We start from the raw sequence: 12,500 nt of genomic DNA, 5'->3' as shown, positions 1-12,500 counted from the left end.
GCGGATACCTTGTATTGACAGGTGTCAATTAATTAAAAGATGGATGTCCAATATCAAAGATGTTTGCTGTAAAGAGTAAATTAGCATGATACTGGTCACATTGGCATACACGGAGGGGTGGACGTACGGACGTTCATGGCGTCATAACTATAAAACCAAATATTCTCGCATCGATGGGTTACCATATTTTCTTAACTAACCAGCGAGAAATGCAGAAAGAAAACATCTTCCAAACCGTTTTCCACCTGAACACGAAAAGCGATGAACATGGAGCTCCGCTATAAGAGCAACCATGCTAGCTACCGCAATCTAGATAGCGCATGGGCATTTTCATGTGGTCATCCCGGGCCAATGTTTCTCTCCAACTAGATGACACTGGATCGACAGCAACGACCATTTACAGGCGGACGAGAGAGAAGACAATTTGTATACTAGTTAAGAGGGTCTCCCGAACCAACAGTGCATCTCTGTTCCACGGAGGGTCTAGGATTCTCAGTCCAAGCTTTGGTGAAATGAAGTTTATTAATGAAGTTTAGAAGGGACCAAGGACGGACAACCCCTAAATAACATTTTCATTGGAGAAAAAAGTTTTATGCCCTGAGCGGAATTTGAACCCAACCAACCGGTAATCAGAGGGACGTGGGTTTAAATCCCGCTCGGGGGATAAAAAGTTGAGAATGATCCAAGTGATCATTACTTAAGTGTCATTACACAATGGAGTAAAAAGTGGCTTGAGAAGGGCCATTAATGAGGATATGGCTAATTGGGTTTTCTTTAAAAGAAACTACTTAAGCTGCTTAGAACAGAAGGCTGAGGGTCAGTTAAGAACGTCTTTCATTCTTTTATTTTTTTTTGTTTTTGCGAGTAGTATAAATAAAGGTTAAAGAAATGGAAAACTGTAGTCTAACAGAACAATTAATAGGCCATTTCCGAGTTCATGTCTGTCTTCTCTTCAAAGCGAATCTAAGTGCGAAGTTTTTGTTATGGTAGTTAGTGAGGAGGTTAGTGAGGAGGCAGTGTGGCCCAGTGGTTAGGGCGCTTGCCTTGAGATCCGGAGATTCCGGGTTCAAGACCCGCTCTAACCACTCGTCGAATTTGATCCTGGTAGTCCCTGGTTCAACTTCCCAGCTGCACTTGTAAATAGCCAACTGGTTTGCCTCCGGCCAGTTGGGATTCTTAACAGTTGTTGTTGTTGTGTTCTGTTGTTTCGTTGATTGTTTCATTGGCCCTGAAAAGCCCCTATGGGGAGCGGTCAATTAAGTATGTATTGTATGTATAGTTCTACTTTACATATGAATCAAAACTATTTTTATCATAAAAACTTTGCACTTAGACTTGCTTTGAAAATGAGGCAGACATGAACTCCGAAATGGCCTATTAACTCAAATGCGTAAAGATTAGCAAAGTGGTTTTCTTATTGCATGGTACGCTGAAGAACAACTCAGTTTGTAGTTAGATCTTATTATACCTCATATGCAACTTTAAGTAATGTCTAAAAACCAGCAGCATTGTTTTATAGGGTTTAAAAAAAACGTGGCGAAGCCCATTGTTTTTAGACCCAATAAGACACGCACAAAGGTTCAAATTGCAGAGCATTAGTGACTAGCTGATAAAACATCACATACTGGTAAAGAATAGGTATTACGGAATATAATATCTGCCATTTGATAGGTCAATAGGCTCATGAATTAATAACGAGATAAAAGAACCAGTTAACAACGTTTTCAGGATCAAATTGCAAATAAAGACGAACGTTAAGCCTAAGCCCCATAAGCCTTATAATTAGAAGTTCTCATTATATAGAAATTTCAAAAAAAGAGGGTAATTGTAATCTCATAACACATTTAATAATTGGTTTATGATACATAGTTTTTCACTAAACAATGCAACAAAAAACAAAGACAACATCCTTTAACCGGTTGAAAAGACGTGGTACTTTAGGCGCATGCGGACGATTTTCAATCAACTGTGGACGCAAACAGAGCTCTGTGATAAGTTGGGCAATAAAAAGCCCCTAACTGCATTTTGTCGATAATATGTTATAAGATGCTATTTGTCGTTCTTGTTTTAAAATCCCCTGTCCTTTTTTCTAGCCCTAAAGACATCTTTTAAGCGTTCCGTCTCTTTGTTGCCGTTTGGTGATCCCCATATTGGATAACCAGTCTTATCAGCGAGAAGTCGCTGATATCTTCCGAGAAATACCAAAAGAAACAAAGAGTAGATTATAGAAAAAAAAAACACTCATTAGAGTTTATTCATGCAAGAACATTGCGACAAGTTTCGACCAATTATAATAGCAATGAAAATCGTGCATTAGGCGCGCACCTTACAGATTGATGATGTATCTGTTAGCTAATAATTCACTTATCTGAAGTTTGCATTACATATCAATTAGACTTAGATGTACCGGCAGATAAAGCTATTCGTTGTGTAACGTAGCATTCTAGCTTTTAGACCGTCTGTTTGCAAGGAGAAGTGCTAAAACTGCCATCGTGGGTCTGAATCAAGCACGTGAATTGTGAGCTCTTGCGAGAAATGAACAACATGTATGTAAACACATAACTCTGTTCGTAGTTTTCCGAATTTGCAAACTTAAATTTAAAAAAAAGAACCCAGCTTGAGGCGGAAATACCATTCGCAAAATGACTTGTCCCAGTGGCATGAAAAAATAATTTTCCGGTTTACTTCTCCGGCACCGGGTTTGCCACTGAAATCTCCCGAAGAAATAAAACATTCCTTACTTACTGAGTATAAATGGAATCGATGGAGTCACAAAGGTAACATTTCATCGAATACATGCAACTGTCGCATCGACCGCTGTGGCCAAGACACTTTCAAAACAGGATGGGTTTGAAATTATCTGAAGAGGTATGACAGTGCTGGATATTCGGCAAGTTTTTTCTTCTAAATTAGGAGGATCCACTCTTTGAGAAGGACTTCATTTTGAGCAAGGAAACGATGAAAACTTATAATTCTTTTGGTGTCTGAGAATTCTATTAGAGCTGCACACAGTAACGCACTAAACCATTTTTCAAGTTTCCCAAGTTCGAGCAAGTGTGTGCATAATTACGTCACGCTTAGCGCCCAAGCCTGCTATAGTACAGCTAAAATGGCTGACTTCGATAGAGAGATCAATACGTAAATTTTTGGCCTCATAAAGACGTGAAAATTTAAGGAACCCCCCAAACACTCTAGTATTTCCAGTACTGCAAATTTGGCCAGGGAAAAAAGTATTACATTTTTATGTTCAGTTCTCCTCTAACCCACAACTTATGGAGCGATGGGTAAGGGGTGGTTTCATATCCGTTTCTTTCAACAAGTGTTCTTAGGCTTAACAAGTAATTCATGCAAGCAGTTCGTTCTCATCGTAGTCATTGCATACTCTGTAAAAATACATTGGAAATCGTCTGATAGGGTTCCGAACATATTTAGGGTCTAGTGACTTGTGGTCAGAGGTTCAAATTACAAAATGGAGTTTAGAATTCATCAAAAGTCCAATTTAAAGACTGAAAAATGACCATTCACAAAAGGATGCCATGGTCCCAACAGCGTATTTATTTTGCATAAGCCACAAACGTTATAGTTGCCTGTATAGGTCATAACGTGCTACAAATGAAAGTAATTATTAACAATCGTAAACATTAGCTGCGACATTGAAACACACGCACACCACGGTGCGTCAGAGGGCTTAACTACATGTACATCGATTTTCCATGGTGATGAACTCCTTAAGAATAATTATATTGTCAATCTGCAGGTCCTTATTCAAGCCGCACGATTCTGTTTTCAAACGGTACTCTTGAGATACTCAATGTCAAACCCAGTGATGAGACGGTCTACAGCTGCACTGTGTACAGAGGAAAATATCGCTCTTCTCGTTCAAGCTTTTACTCATTAAAAATTGTTTCTGGGGGTAAGTGTTACTTATATTGTGTCAAGAATCATGCCTCAGTATTCCAAAATGTTGCTCTTTGAACGAAGTCTTTAACCATTTTCACACTATTGGAGGTAGGGGTGTTTACATACATACAAGCTCTGTGGCTTATTAAAATGCCTGTAAGGCATTACACAAAAGGGTGATAACAACTGTTACTTACAAAGAGCATAATCTTTTTGTTCATGAGGAATTAGCAATTTATGAGCTGTATAAAAAATAGGCGCTCGAGAGGCGCATGTGACTATTGCGGAGATGTACAAGGGGAAAATATGGAAAAAAGTAGAATAGTTCTTAAATATTCTCTTATGTGAATAGGGGTAGCTGAATCACCACGGCTTTCACATCGACAGGTTCTCTACCATTGAGAAATATACATGCAAAAGCTCGTTTTTCATTGTCACGCAACAAAAACAATAAATTTGAAACCGTTCAGTGAAAAGGGCCACGAACTTGGAAAGTTGCAGGAAACAAATTCTCACGTCTGTGCGGTAGTTCCTTTCTGAGATGTTTGTCGTAGCGTTTCACGCAACTTAATAGGGAGTTTTAGCAAAGACGACGGCTACAGCTACGGCAACGGCACAAAGCAAGAATATGATTTGTTAAAAAAGGAAAAATACTCGTGCTGCTCGTGTAGTACGAATTTCTGTGCACTTCTTTGCCGTACTCCACAAAGCAACAACGTGAAATCACCAAATTTTAGGTTTTGGCGACGACGTGAGCATATAACAATGGAAAAGTAATTTTCTGTTTTGACTTTAAAACCGTTCGTACCCATTCAGTTAAAGGATAGTTCGCCTGTATTGTACAAGGCGAACAAAACGGAATAATGACGAAATACTTGCGATAGCGCCAAGTTATATTTTGGGCCGCCATTTTCGTTGCCGTAGCCGTCACCTTTGCTAAAACTGCCTAATATTTATGTACGGAGAAGCCAAAGTGCACCGGCGAGTCTTAAACACAGGTCACATTCTTCAGGTCACTCGTTGCAGGCCATTGTTCTAATTTTTTGAAAGTTACCGAAAACCCCCAATTTGGGTAACCTTAGGCCTATAGACCAACCTTAGGCCTAGTGTAGCCAAATTGAGGGTTAGGTTTACTTTCCAAAATGTAAGGAGGGGGAGGGCATGTGGTGGGGATTTTGACATTTTCATTAAAAAAAAAATTCAAATTCCCCACCCCTGGGACAATATAATTGGTGAAAATCCTCACCCGGCGGCAAGTGAAGGTGGTCAAATGTCCATCGCAAAATCACAATCGCTACCCTAGGGATATCACGAACGATCAAAATCCTTACCCTGGGGACAGACCTCATGATCAAACTCCCGTAGTTAGCGCGCCTCCACCTCTTTCTTAAAAAAGGATTTATTTATACTTGTCCAGCAATGCCAAGCACGTACGTACGCATTATCAAGACAATAAATTGTTTAATTTTAACCAGTATTAATACCACCGATTTCCGTCTGAATCCCAGTTTTTGACAGTTAATAATATCCAGTAGCGTTTTGTGATAGTCATCTATCAACGCTGTTGAGGCTGAGTCATGAAAATTTAAACTTGCCGATTTAATTAGCAATTCGAGTAGCAATTTTGAGTAGCAGCTCCTGGTTTTCTTAGTCTAGATAAAATCTTCAACCAATTGGTCAGTTTCGTGAAAAATGATACCCTATTCTAGACCCAAACGCTCTGATTTATATACCCTATGCTAGAGTAAACTGCTTGAAAACCATACCTATATAGCCCATATATGGCAGTACCTCCCCCCCCCTCCGAATTCCCTCAACGCTCTCAAACGAGTTACAGTATCTACAAGCGCTCTCATGCGCGAATCGATAAGCAAAACAATAAATCTACAAAGAAAAAAAATAAGGATCTTTTCACCTTGTCAAAATCGTTATAGTGATTAAAGGCACTGAAGCAGCACACGCACCATTGAAACATTTTGGCCTTTTCCTCTTTGTCGGAAGTCACGCAACGCTGCTTGTCGCAAAAGCTGTTTTCGCTTTGTGCAACCAGAAACCCGTCTACGTAATACCCATTCAGCGAACTAGGACAAATTGTGTCCCAATTTGAGAACATGGAAGTGAGATTCTGGGGTCTGCTATGAGGACGTTATCATGACCACGAATCAGGAAGTGGCTTATACGAAAATACTTTAACTGTTTGGAGTACCCTCCAGAGACAATCGTATACGTTACAGTTATTAAGACCACATCACGGTAGGCTTTCAACTCGATAGCGATATTTCGACAAGAACTGTCAATTAAGTTGTTGTTCGCGCGATTGCTAGTCTCCAGGAGCAATGGTTCCTAAGAGAGCTTTATGGTGACGTCAATACATGTCTTTTGCATTTGCAACAATTAATTGTTGCTTTTGTTTGATAGTTTTCAAATGCTGGACAGTAGTTTAAGCGCAAGTAATTTGTCCTTAGCTCTTGTTTGTTTGTTTGCTTGTTTGTTTTTTACTTCTCATTTTTTATTTTGATCAGTGAGTTTGTTTGTGCTAACGATTAGTTAGGTTCTTGAAAATCCTCATAGCAGAACAATTCAGAGGCTGGAGAATGCACGGCTTATAAGGCACGACTGAGAAGCGCACTCGTTGCAGAAAGAATTGTTGGACTGCCTTTTTACTAGCCAAAATTGAGTTGTTAGCCGGTATTTGTAGCAATGCAGTGTAACGATCCTTCTTGACTAGAACTTCCTCATTTGCTTCGCAATCATTCAATATATGCGTTGTTTCAATTGTACACTAATTACTTCAACAGATAAACCAAACATAATCTCAGTGGGTTCCTCAACAAACCAGTCTTGGATTGGACAAACAGTTCAAATAGCATGTGTGGCAGATGGATCTCCTATCCCATCAATCACCTGGACAAAACCAGACGGAACTGAACTAAGAAAGAAAAGATCTACAGAGAACACAGTGGATGTACAGATGAACAGTGATGAAGATTTCGGAAATTATACTTGTGACGCTAGCAACATTGCTGGTGCTGCTGATACACGTTGGGTGCAACTGAACCAAATAAGTAAGGGAATCAAAAACACAAAAAAAAAAACAAAAAACCAAAAAAACAAAAAAACAAATGTGTTCATGTTTTAAACTTTATCGAGTTTGATGTGAGTCACGCACACAAGGTGAGGTTATAGATGTTTCTAATTTAAATGGCCCCAACCTAGACAGACTATGTCCATTTACATTAGAAACAGTAGAATAAGCTGGGAACTTTACAACCTAGCCCCCTAAAACAAGGGCTTAAAGTATCGTACATTGTGTGGATAGGAGGGTCAACAATGATAAAGTAAGGTGATTTACGTCCACTAATGCTATAATATAAAGCCCATCTCCATCTCCATGAGCTTAGTTAATCTCCCAATGCAGTAAAGTTGCTTGACGCGGTCACATGACCTGACAGTAGTGTTCTCAGCAAAGCCATGGTGGAGGAAAGTCCTATGGCTGGAGAACATTGTCTTTTTAACCTAAGATCGCCAGAATACAAGAGTAGAAATACAGGAGAAATCGCAATGGAAGAAATTGCTAAAACGTTGGATCAAAATGGTAGGTAATTCTTTGCCGTTTTTTTCTCTTTGTTGTCGAAATCCCGAGATTTTCCTTTGAACGATTCCTGTATTTTCAGTCTCCAATAATTACACAAGCCTTTTCTGCAGTACAACCTTGCGCAGAATACCGCTGAACGCCATCTAGCACTCCAAGCTGAGCGGTTAGAAACTAGGGCTGGGCATATATTTCATTGGATGATAGATTGAGCAAGCTCTGCCTGATTCTTACATTAGAATGCTTTACATTTTTTCTAACATTTGCATAAAGCCAATACCTCACCAAATATTGCAAAGCACTTTGCTCAGCTCTTTCCTGAAGTGTGCAGTGGGCTTAACCTAATTTCTTTTTGAAACAAAAAGTAGAATTAGGACAAACTGAAGAACATTTAAATATCTCAATATCCTCATTATTTATCCCGAGGTAAAAGGTACCATAAAACTTTTTTTAAAAAATAACCTTAGGGGTTCGGTGATAAGCGTTTCTTACCTTTTTGAAATTTTTAGACTACACTCGTTTGGAATGATTGCCATACAGGTTAGTCAGTCTCTTTAGGACGTCTAAGAATATTCCTTGCACCGAGAATATATGGGAGGGTCTTATTCTTTTTGCGCTCGGGCATCTGTGAATTCTACTTGAATGAAACAAAGAAATATGTATCAACAGCAGCAAGGAAAATTCCGCTCATCTTGCATAGAGTAAACCTGGCCCTCCAATGTTTTCTTAAATTTGGCCGTGTTTATGTTTGTCAGTCTTCTATGTATTTGCTGTAGTGATATTCTCTTTCTTCATTTTTTTGAAGAGCCACCAGGGTCGCCAAGCCTCACGACAAATGACGATGACATCGGTGCTTCCTCGTTGATAATGAAATGGACTGCGCCAACTGACGATGGGGGAAGTCCTATTACAGGGTACAATTTGATCATACTACATGGAGGCAATGTCATTCTAAATGAGACCAGAAGTGCTGCCATCAGTGAATATCTGGTTGAGAGTCTTACCAGAAGTTCAAATTATACTTTGAGGGTTTCTGCTATGAATAGGGTGTTTGTAGGAACTGCAAGGGAAATTAAAGTGACGACTAAGTATGAAGGTATGCAAATACTATAGTTTCTATCATTACCCACACATTGGGCATTGATCCGGCGTTGTTGTCAAAGATCTGTGACCTCAGCTATTGTTACTAAATGTACGGCTGGCATGTCGATACCATTTTTTTAATACTATTGACGAACGAGAAAACCCAGTAAGACAGATACTTGACAACAGTTCCTGTTAAAGATAATGATCGTGAACCATACCATGCACAATTAATTTACCACAATTACTAAGATAAATTGCACGTCTTGGACAGATTCATGTTTTCTGCAATCTGTACGAGATGTAGAGGACATCACATTGACAAATTATTGGAATCATTTTTGGCTTCATTTGGCTCCTGCGCATTGTTGGGACTGTTACCTCAGGAACGGCTTCTTCCCAAATTTCTTTATACCTCAAACACTTTTCACAATTTAGGGTCCCCCTTTGTCAACAACAAATAATGGTACGTTAGATGATAAACCATATTAAATGGGCCGTCTACATAGAGCTTCGAAAAAAGTTAACACTTGATGAAGTTCACCACTAGATCTATTAACTACTGGCACGATGTGCACGTTAAAATTGTTCTCCGTGAAAGCAGAATTGTTATCAACTAATGCTTGTGCTTTTTTTCAACTTGTTTCATGTTCAAGGAGCCCCAGGTGCTGTGAAAATTGAAGACCTTCCCTCTAAAACAAAGAAAGTGAGCGTAAAAATAAGGTGGATTGAACCACAAAATAACGGAGCACCCATCACCCAGTACACAGTCTACCAACGGATTGTAGGTAATGTTACGGTTGGAGAGTGAAACAAAGTAAGAGTAATCATGGACCCATCAAGGCCTCAAGTCATTGTGGAATTGGATAGAAACAAGGTAAATGAGTTTGTGGTGACTGCCAAAAACAAACATGGAGAAAGTCTGCAAAAGGAAAAGAATATCAGAAAAGTTGTTGTGTTGGGAGGTAAGTAAACATCGCACTATATTTTAGGTTTTTACGTATTGGGCTACTTTTTTTCGAAACTCTTTAGCAATGTTTATGGGGTCAGAAAATGGTAGCCTTTTTTAAACAAAAAATGCTCTTCAACATTTTATTACTAAGAGCGAATCTCTGAATTCCGGGTATTTCCACGATATGATTTTTTTTTTTTAATTATTAGTTTTTTTTTTTTTTTGCACTCCTTTTCGCGAAAAAATAACGAAGACCTGCTGAGTGAGACACGGTTTTAAAATAATGTTTCCAAGCTACAAGAAGAAAGGGGTGATTTTCTAAAGCATTTTTGCGTTTAACTCTATACTAGTGAACCGCATAGCAACAAAGCACCCATTAAACAGCACATAACTACAGTACCAACGAATTATAAATAAGAACGACACGGAAGAAAACTAGAAGAGAACGTGGAAAATCAAGAACCTTTTAAGGTGCCATGCTAATATTGGACAAAAGTTAAGTGTATGGATTTCTAGTGACTGTCACAGAACAAGCATTAAGATAGTTTACGAAGGAGATAGAATACCGGGAAACTTGCGGTTTTGGAAGGTTGGTGAGGCAGACATTATGCATAGCTGCCTTTTAGTTTCTTTTATGTGATACCTACAACAGAGTCTGCCAGTTCTTAACATGCTAATAATTTGCATGACTTTTGCCGCAGGGACGTTTCCACGAGTTAAAAAAAAACGTACCTGCCTGAGAAACTCGCCTTATAAAACTTATGAACTTCCTCATATCCTCTTGTTTATTAGTCTACCCAAGTTAATTAAATATTACGGGCAATTTACTACAAGAACAAAGAGCTTTGTCTCTCCTTCCAAGAGGGTTTAATTCCTGCGTTGTGGGTCATGTGTAATGGGCTAACTAAAATGTTCATTTGGGGTTTGAGGTACTTAATCGCTCCATAATCACACCAGTACGGAAATTTGGTCATCGGAGTGAATAGGGTTATACTCAACTTAACCTCAGGGAACGTTTGAGGTGAAGGCTACGTCATGATGCTTGGGTCAAGGTATAAACATTATCTTTTGAGATTCGGCTTTATCTTCTCAGCCAACGAGAGTTTTGCTTATTTTTATTCCTTTTTTTTTTTCTTTTAACCTCAATTTGCAAACTTTAATCTACAGGTTTTCCGGAACCTGTAGTTATTGTCAATGCTGAGATTGATGACAAGAAAATAACCCTTTCTTGGAACGAACCAGAAGGAAACGGAGCAGGCATAACCCACTACACCATCTACAAAAGAATTTCAAGTGATAAGAAGTGGATAATCGTTGGGGAAATAAAGGACATCTCTAATCGTGTGTTCGTTGTCCAAGTGGAAAATACACAAAAGCATGAATTTGTTGTGACCGCAACAAACAAATATGGCGAGAGTCTGGTATCTAAAGAAAACATAAAGATAGAGGAATTGCCATATAGTGGAGATAAGTCTAACTGTTAAAATCGGCATTTGCCTTAACCATTTGTAACTTTATTTTTCATTTTAAAATCTTTCATTTAAAGACAACAAACAGACCAATTCTTTATAGATTAGCATTATAAGAGAGGTATGCAAGCGACCTAATGCAAGTACCATTAAATACTTTACTGGGACTAACTACTATCGTGCTCCTTCTCCCTCAGCAACTCCAAGTTCTTTGGAAAGACAGAAAGGTAAGAACAATAATGTCCCCTCTTCAGATATAAGAAATATTTCATTGCGTAATTTCAAGTTTAGGGTTTCTCTTTAATCTGGAAAGCAAACGTATCAAAAAAAGTATTTTCCGATTCTAACCACAAGGACATCTACTATCACAAAGTATCTCAGAGAGCAAGCTTCTTTAAACGCTTCAAGAAGAACAGAACTTTTTCTCTTCCAAGCTCTAAAGCTGATCTATATAACTGGTCCAACTCTTTTATTGTGCACTATGCCCAGGGACATGTGAATTCTTTTAATGCTTTCATATGTTTAAGACTTTTTTTGTATACGTGTATTATGTAATTCAGTATTTGCACTGCTATGCTGTTTTCTAAAGTTAAACGATTTTTTTTTACTACTATTACCTTTTCTGGAAGCATAACCGACTACCAGAAAACAAAAACAAAAACAAAAAAAGAAAGAAAGAGTTCTATTCAAATACCGATTGCTCTGAGTAGCAAATTTGTGGACCTTCATAACAAGTACCTTTGTGCTTTCCTTTTGTCAGGTTTTTACGTTGTTTTGCATATTTTTTCCAACTTATTCGTCTTCCTGGTCATTATAATTATTGTTCTATCTGTGGTTGTATGGAAAATACGCCGTCGTCAGTGTCCAAGTTGTGGAGATGTTAGACCTACGGTAAGTTGTCAATAAGATCTCGCCAGAAGAATACATGTGTATAAGGTAAAAACGAGCATCAGTGTTTCATTGTATTTTTAAAAACAATCGGCGTAGTCGGGTGTTTTTAGACCCGATAAAACACGTCTTACGAGTTTTTTGAACGGCATCAAAACCATTCCACAACGTGCGTCCTTCTGGATTGCGAACAAAGGCTTAATATGTGAAAGGAATATATTAGCATACAAGGGTTTAAGCTCATGCATGTGACGTTTTATCAATATTTTGATAGTCTGTTAGGCTCATTAATTATTAATGTCTCGCCAAACTCTCTATCTGCAGGCTTAAGGCTGCTATCCTGTTGTTCCTCTATATAGTGCATTTACACATCTATTTCAACCAAGTTTACAACTGCACAGAGGCTAGTAGGATAGGCCCAGTTCGACATCTCAATATTCAAGCATGGCTACGAGGCTTTGAGGTCAAATTTCACCGCTCAGCTCTGTGTGCTAAAAGTTTCAAGGAAGATTTCTAAACAAACGAATGTTAAATTTAACCCCAAAGCCTTGTAGCTATCTGTGAATATTTGATATATCGAACAACTTTTAGGGTAACCACTGCTACAACTGTGCCC

The sequence above is a fragment of the Montipora foliosa genome, chromosome 13, assembly GCF_036669935.1.
Source record: "Montipora foliosa isolate CH-2021 chromosome 13, ASM3666993v2, whole genome shotgun sequence".
NCBI classification, from domain to species: Eukaryota; Metazoa; Cnidaria; class Anthozoa; order Scleractinia; family Acroporidae; genus Montipora; species Montipora foliosa.
This window is presented reverse-complemented; position numbering follows the sequence as displayed.